The sequence below is a fragment of the Centruroides vittatus genome, unplaced genomic scaffold, assembly GCF_030686945.1.
Source record: "Centruroides vittatus isolate TY-2023 unplaced genomic scaffold, ASM3068694v2 scaffold_3046, whole genome shotgun sequence".
NCBI lineage: Eukaryota > Metazoa > Arthropoda > Arachnida > Scorpiones > Buthidae > Centruroides > Centruroides vittatus.
In genome coordinates, this window is record NW_027122699.1 from 1,692,894 (window position 1) to 1,719,043 (window position 26,150).

A 26,150-nucleotide genomic window follows, 5' to 3' on the forward strand; every position below is an offset into this window, starting at 1 on the left:
ATTGGAGAAGCTAAACGGCGTTAGAATGTCGTCACGATATAGAAGAGAACAATATTCGGGTATAGGAGAAGGGTAAAGAATATTACAGAGAGAGAATTAGCTGGTACTGGAGCGGTATCTTAGGTCATAAAAATAGTTAATAAATTTGAAAATGTTATCACGAAATATTAGTAATGATATAAAGCTGTCACGAACTATAGGAAGAGAACCAGTGGCACAAAGCTGTTAGCAGGAAATTAAAGAGAAACGCTTTCACGAAATACACAAATTTATTATTGTTTTCTAATAGACCGTCACGATGTACTTTACGGTTAGTGTCAACTGCCGCTATGCGAAACGAGTTACCAACCGGTAAGGGACACTTCACGAACTTAAAAGTGAATGTAATGCGAGCGAGGTGTAAACAGAAATCGTTTCAACCTACAACTATTGGTTCTAAATATGTCTGGTGATTTCACGATCGAAACATTTCTTCGCTTTTCCGTTTGTTTCCACCTCGACTGCAGCCGAGTATAATGCGAATATTCAACAATCATCCACTCGCTTTCTGAAATTTTTCGGATTATTTCACGCGAATTTCGACATGAAAATGTGAGTAATTTTCGTTTTCGTATCGTTTACGCTTTCGCTTTTAAAATTTAAATTTCGCGTAAAAATTCTTCTCGATCGCTCTCCGGACGTTAAAACTACAGAATTTTAGCGCTAAAAAGTAGTTTTTACTCTCGATTTGTCGGTCGGTTCGAATGTCTGTCCGTGAAATTTCTCGGAAACTAAGAGAAAGTGGACTAGAAACTGAAATTTTATCATATTCGCTACGTTTGTTTGTCTGTTCTAAATATTTCAGAAAAACTAACTGAGCTTACACGTATACATTATTATACATGTTCCGTGTGTAAAATAATCGTAATTGATCTTATCTATTGTAAGTTCTTGTATTGTGTAAGCAATCGGTTTCTTCCCTTATAAAAAGGTGCACTTCATTGTAATTAATTTATGAAAGGAGATAATACTGCACGCGAATGGAAAGAATAACGTAATATCACAATAAGAGAAGGTAGTATTGTATACAAATATCTCTCGCCTTTCTATCCTCTTCTGTTTTTGCATGTATATCTTTATTTCATACTTGCATTTGTATATCCTTCACATTTCTGTATCTGTCATTCGAATTGTGTATATAAAATTATTGTATATCCTACAAATATCGTGTGTGTCTGTAAATTTATATGACCTAATTACATCTTGTATATCCCGAATTTGTGTAATATCATATTTATTTCACATTCTATATAGAATTGTATAGCTTTTGAACTTGTTTTACTTTAAAAATATATCTTGTATATCCTGAAAATTGTACTTACCATTCTGTAACTCTATATACAGAATATTATGTTATGTACTGTACATGTACAGTATATTCCACTATACTTAATATAATATTCCGTATATCCTCAAATTTATATATTTTTTAATTTATATATATCCCAAAACTTATGCTGTATATCAAATGTGTACTGTATACGTGAACCTGCAGTACAGGATAAAATATCCTAGAGATTAGTATGCACTTTGTATACTATAGCCTAAATTGTAGCCTTTCCGTACTGTATATATTGTATCTTAAACTATATTTTATCCTGAAATATTTTGTATATCCTGAATCAGACCCTATCTGCACTATATATATCTTGATTAATACTCTGTATATCTTCTATCCTCCGATATTTTTAAATATCCCGAATTGCATCTTGTTTTCATTCTAAATTTTATTTTGTATATCCTTTATCCTAAAATAACCTGTATATCCTGAATTGGATCCTGTCTATACTATATATACTGAATAATACGCTGTATATCCTACATCCTCCGATATTTTAAGTATCCCGAATTGTATCGTGCCTGTAATGTATATCCCGCATCCTGAAATATCTTGTATATCTTCAAAGTTAATGATATCCTGTACATGCCGAAACTTGTATCCTGTATTCTGTATTTATTAAATATTGCATTTTTAGAATATGGACTTTTTAATAGGGTATTATATGTCGTGTATGTCCTGAAAAATGATAAATTTCATAATTTACTGTTTAATGGCTCCCGAGATTCATGTTTGACTGTAGAGCTTCCGTGCACCGCACGAAAAATGAGATCTGAAATAAAAAAAAGAAGTGATTTATGTATAAAATTATAATTTCTATCTCTTCTTAGACAATTAATTTAATATTATTAATGAAAATACAATTTATTATAATTAAAAGTATTTTTATTTATAGTTTCGCTTTTTTTGTCGTTTATTACCGAAAGATGGTGCCACAGTTACGCGAATTATGAGTCATCGATGATTCCGATAGGAAATTATATTTAAAGTTTATATAATAAACATTATTTTATTAAAAAAATTAAAAGATAATTAATTTCTAAAATGTGAAAAATTAAATTAATTTATAACTTACTTTATACAGAATTAAATTTGAGACACATTTCATCATCATTAGAGAAATACAAAAATACTCCTTTCAAATCTTAAAACTATTTTGAATACATTATTAATATTTTAAATATGAAGAAACATTCAAAAAATGTAAATAAGCAAGAAAAAATTTGAAATATTTTAATTTAAAATATATATTTTTTGCACGATAAGTTAAATCCGCAACATCCCACTAGGGGGCGAGTGGGATGCAGCCGACAATCGAGGTTTATGGGAAAATTGGGAGTGCAGCTTCCAAGATGGCGGCCGGAGCTGCGAGTTAGGATCTACGAACATGCCGTTGGTAAGACGTTCTTCCCGTAAATATTAATCGGAAGTAAACCGTATTATGAAACACACGGCCAGGGGTATAACAGAAAGTTGTAATTCTCTTAATTTAGAAGATTTTCTGTTTTAAGTGTAGGCGGAAATCGATGAAAGTTATCGTTTGGTTTCGTGCATTACAGTGATGTCGTCTTTACAGGGGACGGTGTTAATTTTCAGGTGTTATCGAACAATCTGTCGACTGATATATATAATAATGGCGTGGAAATTTATCGAACATATTAAGGATAATTAAAATTAATTTGTAATAATTGTTATTGGATTGCATGACTGATCAGCATAAGAATTTTCTGCATTGCAGCATTGACAACTATATGGAAAAGTTGTTCTTGCTGAAAAGTTCTTACAGTTTCATTGAAGGTGGTTAAGTTTATGTTAATTTAACACATAGATTATTCACTTTATTACATTTTATCATCAATACATTATTGGAAAAGCTAAAGGTTCATTCACATTTTATTTATTTTTTATAATTAAAGCTATATCATAACTTGAAGAAGTTGGATATGTATAAAAGAAACAGTATTTAAAGTTGGTAAACTTAACATATTTTGTTCTGATAACAATTGTGTTCTTTAATTGGAACAATGTTATATAAACCTTTATAGAAATAGGACGAGTAGCATATTAACTGTTGCTGACACGATTGTGGAGTTTGAGAGCTGCTTTTGTATTCTTCTATTAATGTCGTTCTGGCAGATTTCGATAAAAAATTTAGTTTTGGTTATGTATTTCGTACGCAGATATATTTGTTAAAGAAACGTTCGGTTAGACTGTTATAAATTATAAAAAAATTCTCGTTTAATTGAGCCGTCCGTAAATATTTAAACCGGGTGCTTGTGAATGCGGAGTCGTCTTTGGAGGTACAAATTTTTCAAAAAAAATCCTTTTTTAGTTTTACAGATTTCTGTATTACTTAAAAATATGAAAAACTGGATGGATGAACTAAAATTTGAAATTCTAACCTTTAATATCTGATATAAATTTAGAAACGGATTTCGGCTACTTTTAGCAGACAGAGCTAGATTTACATGTAAGCTAATCAAGCTGTAGCTTAGGGCCTCATTCTATTTATAAAAACAAAGTTTTTATGAATAGAATGAGGCCCATTTACATACTATATATATATAATTACTGTATATATTGCACATATTTGATGAGGGATGAAGGGTCTCTTGAAGGGTTGTTAGCATAGTGCTACAAGTCTAAATCTGAATGTGTTAGCAATTATCATAATAGTATATCCTGAATTATAATGTACCGGTACATACCTTCTATCTTGAAATTCATTTCAAAATATCCAAGTATTTCGGCATTAATATTTTAATTTCTGATTAGTTATAATAGATTATAACAAAATCAGTCATTAAAATGATTATTGTTAATAATTTAATCATTTTAAATATGAAGATCGGGCTTAAATATTTTTTATCTGTAAAAAATATTTGTGAAAAGTAATTCTTGTAATTCATTTGTTTATTTTTAAAAGCTATCCACAAATATTGTTGATATGAGCCAGCTTGATGAAGCTTTAAACTAAGTTCAAAGTTACAGATACTTTTAAAGTACACTTTCTTGGAAACAAAATATACATTTAGAAACATTACTTAAACTTTATCTAAAAAGATTAATAAATATTTTTAAAATATTTGTTTTATTTTTCATTTGGATGATTATTTAATCATTCCTTTGATAATTTTTTTTAAATTGGAACTAATGTGATGTGATTTAGATTTATAAAGTTTTTAGAAAGATTTAATAGTATAAAGCATGTAAAATTGCACTGCAAATAGTTCTAAATTTTTTTCTTTTATGTTGTATTCTCATGACTCATCATAATTGTTTCCAGACAAAGACAGTTGATTTTTATTGATAAAACTTTTATAAAAATGCCATTTTAAGCAGTAACATAGTAACTAGTAAAACTGATATATGTATATGTACTATTAAGTTATTAATAATCTTAAAATAAACTTTTACTGAATTTTTACTTATTTATTACATAAAACTTGAAGCAAATTAAAAATAAAAACCATTTTCTTTTGTTCAAGTTTATTGGATAACAAAATTTGTTTCTAGATTTAGTAAATTATTATTTATTTATATAAAGAGAATATGCCACAAGCCAATGCACCAGAAATAACCTTGCAAACATTGCACTTGGAGAGTTAAATATTGTATTTAGGAAATGATTTTTCGGTTTGAAACTTTTGTGACGGAGCCAAAAGAAATTAAAATCATTATTTCTTTCTTTAATTTAAAAAAAATATATTTAATTATTATCATATTTATATATTTGTTTCTTAATATTAATGACTCCAGAAAAAAGGTCAAGGTTAGTATAATACAGTAAAAGAAAGCATAAAATGAGCTTCATTATATGATAAATTATGTGTAATATTCTTTATATAAATTTTTTTAGATTCCATTATTATATGACATTTCCATATATTTTGTCTGGTCTATAAGCCATATTTGGAATATTTTCAGATATTTTTTGCATATTTTTTTTTCTTTTTTGGAGTTGTAAATGGTCTAGATTTTTTTTGTCCCTGACCCATTTCCAATACTTCCTTGAAATCAAACTCCATTAAAAATTAAACAGAATTGAAAGATTTATTCAAAATTATCATTTGAATAAAATATTTTTCCTTTTTTTTTTTATTAATAATAAATTTTTTTCCTGTTAAAATTTTAATGGAATATAATTTTCAGATGATTTATAAAGTGAAGTAATCTACAAATAGTATTATTGAAATAATTAACTGAAGAGTGATTTGTGAAGCAAGAACTACAATATATTATTCCTACATTGATAGAAAAAAAGAGAAAATTGTATAATAATGTTTTTTAAATTATAAAAAATTTCCTTGGTATAAAATTATTGGTTAAATTTTAATTTTGGGTGTTAATAAATTATCATAATTTGATTCATGACCATAGAAAAATTCTAGCTTAATGAATGTAAACTAAATGATAGTTTGTAATCTTCATAATAACTTAATCTTTCAGGAATTATAATTGTTTACATTTAAATAATTAAATTTAATTCAAATAAATTGGGCAAGAGACATGTGACAAGTTATAAATCACATAAAAACAAAGTATATAAGCCAAGTTAAAAATTTTGAAAATTGCCAAGTTGAACTAATAATTATACATTTTTAATGATCTCATTAGGAAAAATATCTTTTGTTTATAAAAGTTATAAAATAAGGATGATATTTTAATAATTATAATTAATAGAAAAGTGTAAATGTTACACAAATTTTTAAACTAGTTTTCTATGAGAAATTTTAAGTTGTTTGCCAATTATAATGATATTTCTCTGGAGAATATTTAAACTGTGTAGCAGTCATTAAAACACATTTTAACAGTTAAATTTTAACAGGTTAATAAGTAATATCTAATAAATTCTGTGGTTATAGTGACACAAAGTTACGTTATTACTTTGTACAAATTTTACAGCAGTTTATTTTAATATGTATAATAATTTTGCTGCATACACTTTTACGAATAATTTCAATTAAACTATTTTTATGGCTATTATATACCAATTCTAATCTTTAAAATGTCTGATAACTGATTAAAATCAAAGATAATAATTATAAAAAAAAACTTAATAATTCTTCGTTATTAAATTTTTAGCTTTTTGTAATTATTAAATTTGTTTAGTTGTAAAAATTGTTTATTTTAATGGTTAAAAAATTCATCATATTTACTTTTAAATAATGAGTCATTTTTAACACAGTTAATTGTTAAGTGGAACATAAATGTTAAATTAATTTTCTCTTTGGGCTGTTAAATGCTAATTTAAAAAAGTTTTTCCACAGTTGTTTCCTTGCAAGCATTTTCATAAACTGTTTGCTAATATGTTTTATTTTATTTTTTATTTATTTGGTTTATACCATTTGAATTTTTCTCTTTATTCATAGTAAATTCCTAGAGTGGTGGTTGCTATAAGAAGGCTGCTCTTTTGTCTGTTGCTGAAAATAGTATTGTATTTGGGTGACTTAGTTCTGTGAACTCTTAAGTTTTATTGACCTAATTGATGTGTTTTGCTCCTCTTTTAATTACTTCAGTACGTAAGGCATTAAATATAATTTTTGTATTTTTTTTCCATTTTTGCTTAATGACTAATTGGTTCTATTGTAAAATTTATGCATAGTTTAATTATTATGTTAGTAAATTTCCTGCCTCGATGTGTCTTGTAGAATAGTTTTAAGGTTAAAGAAAGAGAGCGAGACAATCCACTTCTGAAGGTAACCAAAACTTTTTAATGTTAAAAAATGTTTTGGCTCTTCTTGAGTCTTCATTAGCTTTTCAAACATCAGTCTGCTTAACTTACTTAAAAATAATCTTATGTCTAAGCTTGTTTAAGTGGGTAATATTTTAATTATCTGTTCTTAGAGATAATTTAGTTATTATTCTGATTTTTCTTGTGCTTAAAATGCTTAAAGATTTAATTTTAAAACTTTGGTTTTAATTTTATCATTTAATCATGTAAAAGTATATATATATATATATATATATATATATATATATATATAGTCACTTATTATTCAACTTATTCAAACTTCAAAAATGATGTGTTTTTAAGATAGATTTTATCAAAAAATTGGCTTATTTTAAAATTTTAACATAAATCTAATATAAATTAACTCAATATGCATTTAAATAACAATAATGTAGTAGATTATTCTGATTTTTAATTGCTTCTCCAATAGAAAAATGCAAATGAATAAGTAGAAAATATAATAATTCTAATAGATTAGTACAGTTCTGTGAATTTAAGTTTTATGCATTAAGATTCTTATGGTATTTATATTCTAGACCAGAACTAATTATTTAAATACAGCACATCCTTTACATCTTAATGTTTCTATAACAGCGCATTAGACAACTGTGTTAATTTATGCCGTCGTACCTAGATTACCAAGCGGTCGGAGTCGCATAAAGCACGTCGGAATTTATCCGGCATTATAATAATTCATATCTAGTCGGAAAATTTGAACTCGCTTTGCGTTAAACAACGCAATTTAACGTCGACGAGAACGAAAGGTAAAGGTTACGGCATACTGCAAATGATTTAAATTCTTTTTTATTCAAATTTATTTAAAATGTTGGAAGAATTTATTTTTAAAATGAGTTTTTTAAAGATTAAAGTTTATAACTTTTATAAATGAATTATTGCTTTGTTTCGAGCATAGCTTTTACTAGCGATTAAAAACTGACGCAGATACAAATGCAACTAACAATAATGGCATTTATCCAATCTGAGTTAATTAAGCCATACAAAAATAATAGTTAAACTGTTTGATTATAATCAAGAGGGGTGACTTTATAAAAGTTAAAGTGAAATTACTGATCTCTAGGATTTTTGATGATTTTTTTTTTTAAATCCAAATTCGCATCGTTTCGGTTCTTGCATCCTCAAAGGGTGTAGAAAGCCGTGGAAGTTTATCATCCTCTTAAATCATAGCTCCAGATTATTTATGAATGAGTTAAAGTTACGTGACATCTTTTAATTAGTGAATTGGTCTTCAAATATTTATACGAAGCAACTTACTTTATTTACAGTTCTTCGGGATTTTGTACTGCATTATTAAATTATTTTCTCTTTTTATTTTTCCTTCTTTCTACTTGAGTTAGAAAATTATTTATTATGATTATTTCAGTTTGTAATATTTATGTACTTTATTCATCTATGAAATTTATATAGATAATAGGTTATTGCTCTAGCAAATGATGGAATGTATAGTATATAGAGTTCTTGATTTTATTATGATTTATACTCTCCTAAATAGCATCAATTTTTGATGATTATATCTCTATATATATAATTTATTTTTATTATTTTCTTTATTATAATCAATAGGAGACATGTCCCTCAATAATACTAATTTTAAGCAAGAAATGGAACCCAAAAAATTTTTAATGTTTAAAAATATAAAAAATGGTTTGAAATTTTATTCCTTATTCCGTTTTTTTATGCAAAGATGGAAGTTTTATCGAATTTTTACTTGTTTAAATGTGCAGTTTAAGCATCGCACGTCAAATTAGCGCCGTAACTACTAATTTTTAGCCTCTTTCTTGCCGATAACAAAGGATTTGGTGATTTATTACACATCTCCGAGATCTTTCTGATAAATAGTAATTTGAATAATTGTGCTTTAGAAGCTTACAACTAGTCGGGAGCCACGAAACTGGCATAGACCCATCTATACTCAACACTTTTTTTTTATGTTGCTGGAAACAGAGACTCACATTCCAATATATATAAACAAAAATCGATTTTGCATTCGATAGCGGTTAAATTAATCGAAACCAAATTTGAAATTGTACCACCGTTTGATCGTTATTCTGTGATTTATTTGCTGCTGGCAGCGTAATTTCCTTTTTGCTATCTTGGCTCTCGTCCATTCGATGTAGTCGTATCCCGCAAATCTTCATATAAACTTTCGTATGTGTTAACTGGCTTTCATATTTCAAGAAAAATTTGAAGCGCCGGTGTTAATTCAGTTGTCGACTCGTGAAAATTCCCGAATCGCCGTTTGTTTTTTCACGTTCTTTACGATAATTCACTCCCCTGATCGATAATCGGAGAGTTTTACGTACCGCCCAGACCTCAATAATGCAGTTTTTAGGCATTATTTATCATTCTCTTCTCCGTTTTATGTGGTTTTATTGCTTTTGAAAGCCTCGAAAGTGACTGGAGTCGAACTGGGTTTTGATTGATTGATTTGGCAGTCGCACCTTGCTATGATCTCATTGCCTTTATTGTGTTCACCCTTGGCCTCTGTCTTATTGTAGTGTCTGATTGCCCTATTTATTACCTCTTACTATCTTTGCTCTCCTTTTTCCATCGCTCGCGACTGTTTAAACTCCTAAATCACGTAATTTAAATGCGTAAAATTGTATTCGACGCATTTAAATTACGAGATCGGAATTAATAAGACTCGAGTCATTAAGATATCTCTTTGTTGCTATCAGGGGGTTCGGTTATTAACACGATGGTGTCGTCGCGATATTTGCGGTTTCGATCAATACTAACTCCAATACGCAGTTGTGTATTGTCGAAATGATAGTATTTCCCAGTTTTATTTTATAAAAATACTCGAAAACACGAATAAAATAAGGAATTGGAATAATAATTCTGGAAGAATGGACGTTTCGGCAACTCGCGAAACGTGATTTCTTCGCATTCTGGCTTAACTGTGTCACCAACCTTCCACAAAGATTTATTCTGTCTGAAGCGGGGGGAGATTCGCTGACGTGTATAAATGATATCTGATACAAAATGACACGTATAAAACCACGTTATAGCTCAACTCTTAAAGCGCTATTTACGCTTCATAGATCACAAAAGCTTCTAAAAACTGAGGCTCAAAGGGATTAGGAAGGGTGGGAGTTGTGAAAAGGGAGCAGATTAGAATTATAGAGACTGTTGGGACTCTAATAAATCAGATTCCAGACTTGGCTTCAGTTACTTTCGTGACTATTTTACTCGAATTAGAAGGCTCCGGTCCTCTTTCGTATGCAAATTAACAATTTTATTCGAGTACATCAAGCTTGTATCGATTTAATTTAATAAAAGCTATATATTTACTTCAGATGTGTGTTTAATTTAACTTTCTACGCCGAATCGAAATTATATCTTCGTTTTAAATCACGAAATAAATTCAAAATTTTCACGAAAATTTAATTTAAAAGTAAACGGTTTTGTAAACAGTGTTTATATAGATTTCCAAAATGTACTGTACCTTTACTGTTGCAGAACGGAAGTGTTTAGTGTTTTTTATACATTAAACACGCAATAACTTGGAAGGAAAAAAAAGGAAAATAAAATTCTGAATATATTCTTAAACTTCATGACCCAATTTTTTTATGGTTTTTTATTATTCTTGCACACTTGGAGCACGTTCTTATATGGATTTTTTGATGAAAAGAACACCTAATTTAAAGGAGTCTCGCAATGTGTTTCGCATATGGTATAATCTGTTCGAGAATGTGCAATGAATTCAACCTTATAAAATATTGCTAAAGAATTTTTGCTTTTAAAGTAACGAATAACTTTGCCAGAATGTTTTCTCCATTGGGAATATCTTTGAAAAGATTACTTTTTCTTTAATTCTGACATTTTAATATATTTCCTATATCAAATTTTCTGAATGTTTTTAATTCGAATGTAGTAGAAATGCAGTGTAAGACGTTAAACTTCTGCTTTTCAACAGCGGTTACACACTCAATCTCGCGTGAAAATCAATGATTAACTAATTTGTTCCTGGACAACAAATATATACGGAGAGAATGTGAAACACGAATTACCCTTTATTTACATAAAATTAGATTTTCTCCTACAAGGAATAAATATTTTACTTATTGAGTACTAAATTTTGTGGATTATCGAAGGTTTTTCAAGAAGAGGATCTTTTTTTCAGTTCGTGACCACGTTTTCCAAGAATATATTACACCGTTTCGTGGGATTTGTTTTCTACTGTTTGATAAATATGCAAATGTAAAGGGAAATTTGCTTCTATCAACTTTATGACGTTTTCATCAGAAATTTTGACTCGAAATTTTTGTAGTTTGCATCAAAAATTGATTGCAACGTCGATATACTGTCATCAGATTACCTACCGATTTTCTATTTTCGTGCATAGACTTTATGTAATCTATATATGCTATCATCTAGAATTATATGTAACCTTTGCGGTGTTGTTAAATCGTTATTTTATCCAGTTTTAATGAGATTTTTTCATTGTTTTTTCTTTATAATACCCCCAGTATAGCTTTCTGTTTACATTAAAATAAATTAATACATGTTCCTTTCTCTATTGAAGATTGCCAGAAAGGAGTTATTGCGGAAATAATTATAAAAATCATGTAATAAAAATGATTTTAAAAATTTTTATATATTTTTTGATTAAATCATCTCTCTCCGCTCTATAAATTTATCAAATTATTATAATTTGAAACAAATTTTATTTCAAAAACTGAAATTTTAAATTTATTCTATAAATTCTACGTTCAGAATTTACTGTTAGATGATATGAGATGTAATTACTTAATAAATATGAAATTCGTTGTTGGTTTAATGTTAGAATCTCATTGAAAATAAGATTTTCGTGTTTCTAAAACATTCATTTGGATAATTTGATGATTTTTTTTTATACGAATTCTTCGAATAAAAATAATTTTCGTTCATTAATTTCGTCTAATTTTTAGTTCAGAATTCATCTTTTGACGGTCTTCCCGAGTGGCTAAACGTGAAGATAAAGTTACAGAATGACGATTAATAATTAAATTATCGCTAAATTTACATAATTATATGTTAATTATAATTAAAAATTACATTTCTATAGAAAATATTCTTTGTCCAACCCGTAAATCTGTAGACGACGAATCTTCGCGTGGGTTGAACTAGTAAGATATGTTACATAGCTTAGGCTACCAAATTTCTGCGAAAATCACTACTACATAACAATAATCATCTCGGTTTCTAGACCGACAAATCATTATTCGGGTATGTTATTACTGGAAATAAGTTATTTAAGCAAAAATTTCAAAAGTATTACCACTTCATCGGTCGAACACCAGGACGAAATGGGATCGATTCCTCGAGGCATATTTATTACAAGGCATTATCATTTGGAGATAATGTATCAGTCAATGAAGTTAATAATGTGTAACGTGTTCTATAGACTATTTTCATTTCTTTTCTCTCAAATTCTTTCGTTTTTCACTTGTAATTTATTTTTAATCTAGCTTTTTTACTTGTATACCGGCGAACGGAGACCAGCGGAGTATTATAAATGGTAACATTTTTAATAGTTACGTTGAATTAAAACTGTAATTTATTACTTTAGCGCATATAAATGATTTAAAAGTAGCGCTGCCAAAAAAAAAAAAAAAAAAAAATCGATTTGTCTGCAGTTTTCTTCTATCAGTTTGACAGATTACTTAGTGATCACTCTGATGTAACTCATAAGCTGCGGGAAAGTTAATGTTTTCATTTATTAATCGTAAAAATTTCTAAATTTATGGTTATGACACTTACGTTTACGTGTAGCTGTGTGGTTTTTTAAACGTTAGTTTTTTTTTATTTATAAAAATGTATGTAAATTGAGCTTTGATAGAAATATTTCATACTAACTTGTAAGTGCTACGTCCGTTTTAAGGTGCTTCAAAGACACGTGGGACTTGTGAAGAATGTAGTTTGAGCTCACTTCAAAATTGGATAACTTTTTAAATGTAAAGAAAATTGAATAGTAAATTTTTCTGAGTCTGCTTTTTACATGTTTATGTGTAAGACTATCTAAAAAATTGAGAGAAATGACCCAAATTTCATTTACTTGGCAAATTCTACAGCAAAGTTTGTAACTTTACAGATACTAAATTAATTTTAAAAAATCCTGTTACTATGTTAATATAAAAATTGCTTAAAACCTATAGATTATAACTAAAATTAAACCGATTAACTCGTTAAAAAGAGAAGTTAATAACATGTAACTTTATAAAATCCATATTATTCCATATTCATCATGTTTCGAAATCCGTGTTGAAAGACTTCTCTTCAATTGAAAGGCTTATTAAAATTCAAATTAAAACATTAATCAAATTTTTAGAGACTCTAAAATAAACAAGTTTACGATCTTTAAAGTAATTAAATCGAAAACATTGATCTAAAACGTTAATTAATCATTAAAAAAATCAAATTACTAACTTGATAGAATTTAAAATACTTCTGAATTTATTCAAGAGTTATGTCAAACATTAATTTTAAATAAAATATTCGCAAGCTTTTCATGAAAGCGCATGTAAGTATAAGGATAGCCTGTTAATTCTTTAAGGATATTGAAGTTTGAACGTGTAGGCTGCAAACTAGCCTACACGTTCAAACTTTGATTGATACTGTAGGTTATTGTTTATGGCATTGTATGGACCTACTCTTTTTTCTTTTCTCAAAAAGATCTACTGTAAGAATATTTTGTCTTCCTACTACACTTTTAGGGTAGTTTTGATTATTATAAATAACTCTTTCAAATAATGATGCAACATATTCACTAGGCGGCTATTTTCGAAGGTTCTACTCTATTGTTATAAGGAAAATTTATGCTTCATTTCTTGTTCTCTAGTATTATAAACGATAATTTCCTTTTTGAAAGTATCTGTACGTTATTTTAAAGACATTGTCCCGTCTTTTCGTTTCTAAAGACTTGTGTTACTGCTTCCAGGATACTGTACGAAAATCCTAACTGTAACAATAGTAGCCTATCGGTTTTTAAACTAATGACAGGCCGTACTGCCACTTACAAAAAAACGAATAAAATTTTTTCGAAAAAAACCAGAAACTAATGTTATTTGCGAGATAACATTTATTCAAACAAAATTTATCCAGAAAAATGTAATGTAACGTCGTTAATTTAAAGGTTTAGTGCGGTTAACGTCTAGCTTTTCCAGATCGTTCGGATCACGCAATAAAAATTTCCATAAAACGGATTTAAATCTCTATTAAAATCTATTCTTTTTTAAAAAATAAAAATTATCTTCCAAATTGCACGACATAATTCCATAATTAAGTTTGAAACTTTATGAAGATAATAAATTTAGATTTAGCTCCTGTTCTACAGTGCGATGTTTTTTCTTGACTTACTTGTTAGTTAACGCGAAAATGAAATAGGGAGACTCAAAAGTCGACTAACCGGGTTAACCCCTTTATATATATATGTTATATCGGTTTACCGAATTTGGTCCACTTCGTATTCTAATGGTAATTTAGTTTTTTAAATTTAAACTACGCCGCCATTAGGAATTTATTGTTTCTATAGTAAAAATATAACAGTTTAGGAATGCCCGGAGGTAAATTTGGCGAAAGACTATTTTAGAGGGCCATTGAAGTTATCGATCGTGGCGAGAAATTGAAATTTTCAGTCTAAAAAGTCCATTTTCTTTGTTTGGAAACGAAGATAGAGTGATTTCCCGCATTTTTCTTAACACAATTTTTTACGAGTCCCTTATAAAAGCCATTAAATGACTGCATCCAGATCGTAAAATTCGAAAAAATTCGTAACATCACCGGCTTAACTTTTGACATTTATAATACACTCTATTGTCAGTACTTTTTTTTTAAGTCGGAAAAAATTGTATTTTTACGCAATAAGGCGATCTAACGATTAGTCTGACGTAATAAAATACATTTTAATTTGTAGATTTGAGTTATTCGATGATGTATATCTCGTGATAACAGTCGTGCCACTTGTTTAAATGTTGGCAGACGTCGACTTCGATTTGAATACCGCTACCCTATTCGTTCCAAAAAAGGAATTTGCCATTTTCAGAGGGCATAATGACAGCTTTGTTTGTTTATAACGTTGGTTATATTTTTTGAAGTTTCGTGTAACTAAATTTTTTTCAAATTTTGTGCGAAAACTAAATGATGATTATTGATTTTTAAGTACTGGTATGTTGTGAAGTGTAGCGCTGTTGTTGCTTCTAAAATCAGTTTAGTATTGTAAATAAATTTGTTAGGAGTTGGTATGGACGGTTTAGATGTAGCCTACTGGGTGTCATATTTAGATAAATAAGGAATATTTTAGTTATAAAGGACGTCTTAGAGGAAGATAGGCTAATGATCATTTATAATTTTATGACTTATCTAGAATAAATTTCATTGTTTGGTTCAATGGTAATTTATAATAATATTCTTGTTTGTTGAATTGTGAATTTAATTCTCATTTTACTTAGGCTAATTTCAAAGAAAGTTTTTGTACGGTGTCTGCCGGCGATCGAGGGGATAAAACCACCGAACGCCGGTGGTCGATTGCGGATTCGTGCCCGATCGACGTGGAGTTTTCCGGGTTTTCTTTGTGTGTGAAATTCCTAAATAGGGACCGGTTTTCTGTCGAAAGTCCTCTTGGAAGGTATTTCCTTGGCAGATCACCATATATTGCAATGCCTTATTTCGTTAATCCAGTTGTCATGGGGAAAGATTTAACGGGTAATATATGCTTCTGCTTAATAAACGGAAGACAAAAATTGTTTTATCTACTGTGTGACTGCCTCTAAATTTGATATTTATCTATTATTCTTTTTTATGGTGTACTTAGCCCACACCATTAATATTTTAAACCGAAAGTTTCCGACCTTTTTTGTTTGTCGATCTCTCGACGTTTTCCAAAACTACATTTAATTTGCCAACTGCTTTCTACGGTGATACGAAATAAGATTAAATCACAAATAGGATGAATAAAAACAAAATGGTAATTAATAATAAATTATTATTAAATATAAATCAAAATTAGAAATTGTGAATTTTAGTTGCCTAGAGAAACATGAGATTATTAACTAACATTCAATTAAAAATGTTTTAAACTATATAAACGAACGCATACTTTCGATCGTCTCGACTTTTCCTCGAATAATTTCAATCTTCTCTTCGCGAGAATGCCGAACGGCGAAATAAAATTTAAAAACATATACATCAACTATTAATGTACATCATTTATTTTTGTTACATTTTTAAGTATAATAAATAGAAATCTGTCTACCTACTCCTGAGCAATCGCTAAGTAATTCATTGACCTCTTAGAGTTTCCAGCAAACAGATTGAAAACCTGTTTTAAACCATTAATTAAGAAAAGGTTTGTATTATTAACAATATTTATAATGAAATTTATTTCATAGAAGAATGAATAAATATATAAATTGATAATACAAAAACCATTCGTACAATTCAATAATCTGGAATTTTTATAATTATTAGAGATAAGTTTTGTTAAAAACAGTTATGGTTAACTTCTTTCATTTGATACCTTTGCAGCCTTTTATATTTTGCAAAGGTGAACCAAATACTGTATTAACTGAGATCTCCAAATTTTTCTTTTTTATGTATTGGATGCACGAATCCTATCAAAATGCTTTTTTTACATGCATATTGTAATACTGTCTTCTACCGGAAGAACAAAATCTAATTAAAAATTTCTACAAAAAAAAATCATATCAGTTCCTGCTTTATTGGAGGTTAATATTGATCTACAAAAAATGTATTGTGTAACATATGTTTGGAACTCCTGATTTATAGGATTTCTGCTCTTCCATCTCTATAGGAGAGCTATTCTATGTTGCTGTTATAAAATAACTTTTTTAGTTTTTTGGTTCATTCAAATGGACATTTTTGTTTATAATTTAGACTTGCTCTTTTTTTATGATTTAGTAATGTATTTTTCATAACACTTGTGACAACCACAAAAGTGATATTTTTAATTTGGAAAGCATGGTTTAAAGTACACATAATATACTCTCCATTTTCAATGTTTACATTTTGTATAATTAATTTTCTGTTATTTTATTTGTCTATGAAATAAGATGTGGAGAAAATTGATTTTGTTTATTTTTGTACTGACAATTTTTAGTAACACAAAAAACAAGTAATAAGTTGCAGTATTGTAGATTAAATTCAAATGTTTGTGGTGAATTTTAATAGTATTAGAACATTTTTTTTTAATAACATGCAGCTTATAAAGATTTATGATTATTTGATTATACTAAATAAAAATACACTAACACCAAAGATCAGCAGAATACACACTTTAATAAACAAATATTTTCAACCATCTGAAATATCATCATGTTTCATCTTGGTAAATTCAAATGGAGATTAAAATTACATTTTTTTTTAAAAAAGAAAAGAACATTTTTAATAAACAAATAAAAAAACATTTGTTTATTAAGGTGTTTATGCTGCTGGATCTTTGGTGTTGGTATGTTTTTATTTGAACTTCATCCAACTGTACAAGCCATTTATTGATTATAGTAAGTGAAAGTGAATAATACATGTATTGATTTTTATGAATATCCTGACTAAATGATAAGAAATGTAAACAGAATTCATCAGTACATAAATTGTCTGTGATGTTATGTGATACATTTTTGTGTTATTTTCTAATCCATTATTTTCTCTGGTGTAATTAATGAAGGTTGTAGAAATATTGGTAGTTAAAACAATGAAGAAATGGATTCTTTATTATTTTAATGTTTTAATTATTAATATGGAATTTCAGTTTTAGTACAGGTAGTAATTATGTCTGTATCGTTATTTTTATAATCAACACTAAATTTTTAATAGTCTGTTATATAAAATAATGCAAAAATTCTTTGTTTTCAGATCTTTCATCTTTAGTGTTATATACAGTTTATTTTTACATACTGGTAAATAGATATACAAGCAACCCGATAAAAGGTGATTTTGACGTGACTTGGCAGCTTAACCGTCTATCTCTAGTCCAAATTGCTTAATGTCCGACCAATTAATCTGTAACATTTGATTAGTAATTTATTTTTTCAAAGTAAAAAATCTTTAACAATTTGCAAGGATCAGTGTATGTTGTTTTTCTTTATTCAAAAATTAGTGTAGCAATAGAACTTGTGTGTCAGATTAATGTATGGTTGCTGGTGAGCCGATATCATCATTTGTGATTGATAAGGATGTAAATCATTGGATTTTAAGTTAAATTGACACTTTTTGTTTATGATTAATCTTTGAAAATGGGCCTACTGCTTCAGAAACATTTGAATGAGATATAATAAATCTTTGCTTCAATAAAGTAGCTATGTGCGTGTGTGCTGACAAGTCGTTACTTTATCAAATTTTGCATTAATGTAAATGCTTTATTCTTATCAGGATAAAATAATTTTTTAAAATTCAGATTTAGTACTTTCAATCATGAAGATATGTTAGTTCAACAGATGTACAGTACAATGTTAATTTATGAAAAACATAACACATCAAAACTAAAAGGAAGCTTTACAAATATTAAATATATTCTAATTCTTATAATTGGAATGATGTAATATCAAAGAAAGCAATATAATAATTTACTGAAAATGATAATTCTTAGCAGATTTGCAACTTTCTTAAGTTTGTTCTGTTACAAATTCTTCCGGATAAAATTTAAATAACATTATTAACATTTACTTAAACCAATGTAAGATGGTGACTTGCGGATGGCCATTAGTCGAGTCAGTTTTACTCCATTTGATATTGTTGTGGATGTTACTTTCATGTTTGCCTCGGATAGCAGTGACATCCTTAAGCAATTGGAATCCAAAATCAATTATTATTCCATTAACATATGAATAGTTTGAATTGAAAAACTTCCTGGAAAAATTGTTATTGAAGAAAAATATTTGCTTGTTTTTTTATTATGGTTAGTCTATTGACTTTCTATATTTGATTTTTCATTAAAGATTTCTGAATCTGAGACTGAATTTGAAGAATTTTTATTCATTTGGGCTTAATTGTTCACACTTAAATGTTTGTCTTATATTCTTGTAACTTAAGTTTATCAACCAAAATCAAAAATTATGAGTAAATTTTAAGTTTTTTTTTACTTTATATGTAAACTATCCTCTGTTCATATCCCCTGTTTGAGAAAAATACTGGATATAACCTAATACAACACATATGCAATGAAAACATCAGAAAGTACTGTCTAAATCAGCCGATTATATCGTCAACCATTTGGCAGTGCAGACTACAAAACTTTGAACGTGTATCCAGAATGGATCTATCTCGTTTGCCATATAGACCCCGAGTGCAAGTTACTCGTGCGCCGCCCTGGCAGAAAATATTTATATAACACATAAGGAGAAAAATCCAAAGGATTTCTTCTCCGTATGAACCTTTACCAAAGAAAGAAAAAAGAAAGGGTTTCTTGGTACAGAAAATCAAGTAAAAATTTTCAATTTCAACTTACCAAATTTTAAATGCTTTAATAAAATATACAATTAAAAAATAAAACTCTCAGTAACTGGAGTATAATTTTTCTCTTTTAGTCAATAATGCCTGATATACCATAATTTTAATATGTGGTTTTCAACCAGTCCATACTGACAGATTTTTTTTTTTTTTTACACCTTTGAGATGGAAGAAAGGAATCTTACTGGCAAAGGCTAAGCATATAGCTGCAATTAAAGAAATAAAAACAATGGAGGAAGTACAGTTACAACTAGCTGCCTACTCCAAATGAAAATTAATCAGAAGTCATATTATATTTGTATTAAGGCAATTTTTACGTAGAAATTGCTAATTTGCACTTTTAAATAATTTTAGATGTCAACATAACCTCTCTGCAATAAACAAACAGGATGATTTGCATGACAACAAAACAACATTGTGTATAGCTGCTTTTATTAAGCTATATACTGTTGAAGTTTTCTTTAATAAAAATATTTCATTTACGTTTTGCGAATTATATTTAATACAAATTAATTTTCAGTTATCAGCAGATAGAAAAATAGTTACAGCAATGTATAAGTGCGAGGGTCACTTGGTCAATGCAAACATGTAGTAGCAACAATTTTTACATTAAATAATTATAAAGATGAAAGTGTTACCAGTAGAAAACAGCAATAGGGAATTCCACAACATAAGAAGATATACACATCAGGTGGATGTCGCCTTAGTAATTGTGTAATTCCAAAAAGGGTAAAAATATCAGCATCGTTATCATCAAATGCACCATCATTTTTATTATATCAAAGAGTAAAACGTTAATTGTGCTCTTTCTTCAATGTTGAGAGCCGAATTCGACGAAGATGCACAATATTAAGTGCTGCTATCTGATTTAATCAACACAGTTCATGAACAATGTGAGGACTTATATTTAAAATCTTTAATTAGACCATTATTTGAAAGTAAACATATGAATAATTGTTATAAAATTGTTGAAAAACTACCTACAAAGATAACATTTTTAAATGGATTAAGTTTTTATAGTTTTATCATTTCAGAAATTTGTTAAAATTTTATAATGTGATTATCATACTTCCAAAAATTACTTAAATAGCATATCTCACAAGAAAACAAACACATGTCCAGACTGGTTCATTTACAAACGATACAGATTAAGCAGCTCTATGGCTCGTTCGATAAAACGAAGAAAAAGCAATTTTGAAAAATTGGCTTTTAGATTTTTAAATAATACATTCAAAGAAACAATTGCAACTGATCGTGGAATTAAATTGGAGAAAATGCAAAAAATTCATTTTCGCTTAAAAAAATATTAGAATAATCGACGCAGGAGTTATCATTTGTAGTGAAGCTCCCTGGATTTGCGTAAGCCCTGATGGTATATGCAAAGGAGGAGATAAAATAAGCTTACTCAAAATTAAATGTCCTTACACATGTAAAGATTAAAAAAAATTGTTGATTTTAAGACAAATAAGGTATTTGTAAAATATTTAGAGTTTAAAAATTCTAAACTTTATTTAAAAGAGGAGAATAGCATGTATTATACACAAATCCAATTAGCTTTATATGTAACAAATATTCAGTTTTCTTATTTATCTATAGTGATGTACAAAATGTAATTCTGAAAGTGGAAAAAGATGAGATGTTCATTTGTTTACTATTAGAGAAGATGCAAATGTTTTATTTTAGTTATTATTTACCTGCAATTGTAAATAGTATTTAAGTAAATAGTTTGTGTTTTCACAATAAAAAAAAAAATTCACTCATAATTGGAGGCTGCAAATTTACTAATACTGCACAAACAAACATTACCCATTTCACTTCTTCCATATATAGATAAAATAATCTGTGGTTCAATATTTCAAAAATTTTAATTCTACCAATAACTCTCTCAACATGAATTCTTACATGAGCAATTTTTGTATTCATTATCACTAAACTGCTTTTGATTTGGTTTTGAGAAAGGAGGCATAATTAAAATAGAATATTTATTTTTGACACCCAATTTAATTTGAGGAAACTCTCTATCAGCTATAACAATATCTCTCTCCTCCAGTTTTTGCAGAATACCACAATCATTTGTTATAAACAAATCTGTACTTCTTCCATACTCACTAGGAAGAAAATTTATATTTTGATGGGGCAATTCCAATTAAATATTTTATAGTATAAGCAGATTTATAGTAGGAATAAAACTGAATTTGATGTTGAACTGATGATGGCTTCTCAATTTTAATTTCTGTACAGTCAATGATTACTTTTGTTTCAGGATAATTTTCTTTAAATAATTGAGGTAATGCAACCTTAATAGATAATTTCCAAACACAACAATTTACATTTGATTTTCTCATTTTTAATTTAATATTAAAAATGAGAAACTTGGATACAAATTAAAAAGCAATAAGCGATTTACTGTGCTAGGTATGGTTTTCGAAATCTCTCAGATACAATGCATATACATTTCAAATTCCTCTGTGTTATGTAAATATTTTCCACCGGAGCGGCACGTGAGTAACTTGCACTCCGGGTCTGGAAGCTACTTTGAACAGAAAATCTGATGACTGGAAGACAATGTAATATACCCAAAAAGAAGCAAAAATATCAGCTTCTGATTGTCAACTATGGAGGAACATTGTTTCAAAATTCCTGTAAACCCATGGCACCTACAACAGCTTACTGGCTCTATAGTCACATATAACCAGTGGCAAGTTAATGGAGTTTTATGATTTTTGATGATTTGAAAGATGAATACCTTTTCCTATTCATAAATATTAACACTACAATTATGTAAAGTCATTGGTATTATGAGTGTATAGAGATTGCTCAGTGCTGCAAATACCAGTTTTATTGAAACTCAGGATTTAATTTTTAAATCCCAAATTTAACTTTGCAGTATATTAGTAGTCATTAATAATAGAACTTTTAATTAATAAATAATCTGTTCTCTAGATTCAGAGTAATAGTCAAAAATATCAAACTATATTACTGTAATAGGCCTATCAAACTTACATGCAGATTCATACAATTCTATTTGAATTTCATTGAAAATTTATTGAGCCAGAAATCCAAATATTACAGTCAAGAGTACAGCTTTCTAAAAGTCAATTCTTGAACTGTAATTGTAAATCTAAAGATATTACTGTATTCCTTTATAACAGTTAAACAATTATATTATTGCTCTTTTTTCTCCAATTTGGAAAGAATCCCAAAAGTACACTACACCAACTTCAGAATAGGACATTTACCTTAAATTACAGGATTACCTTATTATTCATCTCTTTAAAATTTAACAGCTGCTGTTTATACAATTGAAAATTTGAAATAATTTCATTGCTTCTTCCAACTCCATTTAGAAATAGAATTAGAAGAAACATTCAAAGATTTCTTTTTATCAATCAAATAATTATCACCAAACGTTTTTTCATATACTAAACCCCGAATATGGATTTTCAGTTCAACAGTCCCATATGAATTACTTTGAGACTAACTCTGTTTTTAGTATGAGATGATTGAGCTGAATATTAATTTTAAAAAATTTCATGTATTTATTAGCTTGATTCATATAAAGAAAGCTGTCAAACTTATTTATGCTCATGTAAGTTGATGTCTTTCTTTTACATAAGAGTCAAAGAATTGCAAAAGTATAATATAGTATAATGTATGAATGTAATATTAATTAACAAAGCATGTTCAAACAGCTACTGTACAGATGCTTAATGTACAGTTAATTTTAAAAATAGTAATTTAATGAAGACAGATCTAGGCAAACTAACTCTAGCAGTTAAAAATAATAATCTTATTCACATTTTTGGCAAAAAATCAAACTTAATATTTGTTATTATGCAATAAAGTTTTTTAATGGATAAAAAAATGTGATTTTCAAGTATATATTCAGAGTCATCAAGAGGGGGAACTGAGGATTTTTTCCTTTGCCTAAAGACTTTGGTGCCAGTAATAATTCCTATTGCTATAAAGTAATGTTATTTTTACTAACAAAAGTAAAATATTTAAGACTGTGTAAGTATGTAAATATGTAAGTAAATACACAGAAGAATTCCTTTAACTATTTGATAGGAATTCCTTTAACTATCATATTACTTTGATAGGTTTTATACATATCATTGAAGTAATTGATAAAAAGGAAATTGTAAGTTATGTATTATTGTCGGAAAAATTTGTTATATATTATTTTAATTTTTATAAATTTATTTTAGCACCATGTTTTCGTAAACCTGCTGAGGAGGGACCTGAAGGTCCGAAACACAAAGAAAGTGTGTAAAGTGTATACAGGTATAATAAAAGGTGATCAATGAAGACTGTTTGTTTTCTCTGAATAAGGTTTTCCTCGATTGCGAAAGCCAAAACACCAGTGCAATAAGTCCTATTAATAGGCTAAGTCCTCATAGACAAAATATATAACAAATAGAAAATAAGAACATAGAGGTGTATGAATTAATATTTAAGACTCGTTTATTAACAAAGAAACATTCTTCATGTAGCAAGGGCAGTAGTGAGCTGCCCATGCCGGATATCCGCTCGGTGTTCCCTTTTACGAGTATTTAAGGAACGCCATGTATGCGTCCGATCCCGATGTCGAGGCGTAGTTTGATAAAGCTGCAGTCATTGTCAACACACCCTACCAAGACTGTCTTAAGTGGCTAGAAACCGTAGCCATCTATAAAGCCAGCAAGGTAGCCACGTGCATTAACCGAAAGGAGGAGCTGAGTCTATCGCTGGCCTGGCAGTCCCTATTAGATGCCAATCCATAGCTACCACACAAATAACATTTAGCATTTGTTTTGCGTTTTAGAGAACCATTTTAGAGACTGTGCCCTCAAGCAGTAGGAGCTATCTCAAAACTCTTTCCCTGGGAACTATATTTGACATCTCAGCATCAAATCTTCAAATCTTCCTTAGTTTTTTACTAGTTATAACAGGTCTAGTGAGCACCACCTCTTTTTCCATGCTATTCTATCCTGTGCTCTTGTCTGTAGCATATAATTACCCTCTTTTAAGTCATCCACCATTTTAATTCTCCTTCTCCCTTGTTTCTTCCTGCCTGCAACCGTTTCTTCCATAACGTCATTCTATGAGCCTTCATCCCAAATCACACGTCCCATCAAATTAGTTTTCACCTCTTTATTGTGTCTAATATACTCCTTTTTTCATTCACTCTTTTAAGGACTTTCTCATTTCTTACCATATCATTCCATCAGACTTTCTCTATTCTTCTTTATGGCCACGTCTCCAGAGCTTCTGTTTTTTTAATGTTGTATTGTCTCAAGGTCCAAGTTTCAGCACCAAAGAGGAAAACACTCCAGATGTAGCATTTGATCAGTCTTTTTCTCAATTTTGATTTCAAGTAAATCAAACTTCCATAGTTTTGAATTATATCTATCAGCATCAATGCTTTATCTCAATTTATTTTATGCATATATTATAAAATGTGTCCTAAAGTACAAAAAGCCAAATGGCTTTTTGTACTTTAGGACATATTGGTATGACTTGGTAAGTTAATTTTGGGTCTGAAAATACTCAAAAATTTTTTCGTATAAATTAATGATAATTGTTTCTGCACTTTATACTATTTCAGCTTATAAAAGTGTGAGGCTCTGGACAGGTCCGAACCCTCATTGAAATTTGCGTTAAAATCGGGAACTGGCCATTTCTGTCCCTGGGTCACAAATGGCCAGTTCCCTGGACAACTCCAGGACAATGCGGTCGACTTCTGTTGATGGAAAGATGTCGATCCGAGATCGAGAGATGGAGACAAAGATGGCATGAGACACACACACACACACACACACACACACACACAAAATAGATCCCTCACTTGGAACTTTCGGAAGAAGCCCTCGCATTCTTGAATTTTCAGGTTTTATCCGATTTCCTCCGATTGGTCTCTCCTTGTCACCTGGTGACAATTTGAAGCCTTTTGGGAGTGCTGGAGAGGTCAAAATCAAAGTTTAATTCGATTCCCATCCGGAGATAGTCGATCTTCATTTTTCCATTGTTCTATTGTTTAAAAGTTTGGGTCGTTTTCATTAAGAAAAACTATTTCTAACTTCTATTTTTTTCTCAAAAGAAAATTTATTTTTAAGGACAAAATTATCTTTCTTTTGAGAAAAAAATAGAAGTTAGAAATAGTTTTTCTTAATGAAAACGACCCAAACTTTTAAACAATAGAACAATGGAAAAATGAAGATCGACTATCTCCGGATGGGAATCGAATTAAACTTTGATTTTGACCTCTCCAGCACTCCCAAAAGGCTTCAAATTGTCACCAGGTGACAAGGAGAGACCAATCGGAGGAAATCGGATAAAACCTGAAAATTCAAGAATGCGAGGGCTTCTTCCGAAAGTTCCAAGTGAAGGATCTATTGTTGTGTGTGTGTGTGTGTGTGTGTCTCATGCCATCTTTGTCTCCATCTCTCGATCTCGGATCGACATCTTTCCATCAACAGAAGTCGACCGCATTGTCCTGGAGTTGTCGAGGGAACTGGCCATTTGCGACCCAGGGACACTCCTTCAAAATGGGACTATCTTGGAAGGGAGAGGAAGACCCAGAGCCGCTGCAGACGT

At 29.1% G+C, this 26,150-nt stretch overlaps 1 protein-coding gene across 3 annotated transcripts in view; it reads left to right on the forward strand.

The window, feature by feature from the left end:
• Positions 1 to 2,678: 2,678 nt before the first annotated feature.
• The window catches only part of LOC136988075 (tau-tubulin kinase homolog Asator-like), a 70,503-nt gene continuing 47,031 nt past the window's right edge, over positions 2,679 to 26,150 (forward strand). For all 3 annotated transcript variants that reach the window (XM_067285876.1, XM_067285878.1, XM_067285877.1), the window contains exon 1: positions 2,679 to 2,774. The gene's annotated coding sequence lies outside the window, so the exon portion shown is untranslated. The remainder of the gene's footprint in view (positions 2,775 to 26,150) is intronic.